Source organism: Halyomorpha halys, unplaced genomic scaffold (genome assembly GCF_000696795.3).
Source record: "Halyomorpha halys isolate HHAL.00 unplaced genomic scaffold, Hhal_1.1 Scaffold957.1, whole genome shotgun sequence".
NCBI lineage: Eukaryota > Metazoa > Arthropoda > Insecta > Hemiptera > Pentatomidae > Halyomorpha > Halyomorpha halys.
This window is the reverse complement of record NW_027105530.1, coordinates 51,643-53,074: the sequence shown is the minus strand read 5'-3', so window position 1 is coordinate 53,074 and position 1,432 is coordinate 51,643. Positions and strand designations below refer to the sequence as shown.

General features: G+C 35.1%; 1 long non-coding RNA gene across 1 annotated transcript in view; it reads right to left on the bottom strand.

Moving 5' to 3' along the window:
- LOC106687398 (uncharacterized) overlaps positions 1-116 on the bottom strand; it is a 14,758-nt gene extending 14,642 nt beyond the window's left edge. Inside the window, exon 1 of the long non-coding RNA XR_010844620.1 lies at positions 5-116. This is a non-coding gene — a long non-coding RNA (uncharacterized lncRNA). The remainder of the gene's footprint in view (positions 1-4) is intronic.
- Between the last annotated feature and the right edge of the window lie 1,316 nt (positions 117-1,432).

Genomic DNA, 1,432 nt, shown 5'->3' with positions numbered 1-1,432 from the left:
ATACCGCTTGTAGGGCACTAAGCCTATCCTTGGCCATGGAGGCCTATGTATACAGCACAGACCCTTACAGGAGTCCTTCACAGGCACTACTGTCGTACCTCACACCTCCCACCTTCCATCTCCCACCCTCCATCTCCCACCTTCCACCTTCCACCTCCCACCTCTCTCACCTGTCCTCCAAGTGGTACCTATCTTCTACCGGTCCAGTGTGCATGTATTTCCTTATTAATACTCACCTGACAAATTTAAATTAGTGATTCATGCCTCTCTATACTTTCAGATTAAACAACATCTAATGAAGATCTAGTACAAGAGCCCAAGAGGAAAAAACAGTTACTAATTTCGTCCCAATTTTTTATTACTCTAATCAAAACTACTTATAATTACTAGTCAAATTTGATGAGTCTGCCAAGTATATTTAGGGGCAATACAAAATGGTGGCTGTTTCAAAACGTCAAAAAAGTATTTTTTTATTCGGAGCTCCATTTCTTTTAGACTACTTTCAACAATTGAACATCATTTAATGTAAAGAAAATTCTCTAAAATATGAGCCATTCTGTTTACTTATATTATCATTATTATTATTAAAATTCTAGCCTGGTTGTTTACGTTCAATCTTTCCCGAGACACAGTTTTTTAAAAAGCAATCTTTCATAAAAATATACTGAAAAATAAGTAGTTAGTGAATTAATTGTGTAAAATCTATAACTCAGTAATCATGAGTACAGATAGCTATTTTTTTTTAAATAGTCTTTATTTATTGATAGATATTACAATCTGCCACTAAGTTGTGGGCAATAGGTAATAGTGATGAATGATCACATTCGTACTAAAATAAAATTAAAATAAATAAATGAAAAAAAAATCTCACTTAAAATATATACAAATAGAAGGATAAACAAAATGAACATAATAAAATTATGTGTATGAAAAATAAATAAATAAAATACTGATAAAATAATATAGTCTCTAATCACATTTACACTCTTATATACAATATTTACACAATCGACCTGAGGATCCCTGAGTCCACTCTATCCCCCACGTGTGAGGGGTAGAGCAGAGCTCAAAAGGTCTCAGCGCATTCCTCTCGCCGCATCACTGGTAGTGAGTCAGTGGAGGCTGAGCAAGTGCGCTAAAGCCTCAAACATTCAACTTGAGTGGAGGATCTGACTATTCCAAGAACTCCAATTGTTCATTATTATTTTTAATAAGTCTCTTGGCCACTACCGTTTCAATATTCTAGTTAGGCTGTAGGGATGTGTGGAACTAGATAAGGTTTGAACCAAAGGATTAGGATGGTTGGAAAGGTTTATATGGAATTTTGAGAATTTGGTTGGTATGAGTTCAAGGACAAAAGGGATATGTAGGTCATGGTGTAGTGTTCTGTTGGAAACGTAATAGGGTGCATTAACTAAGATGTCTATTAGCA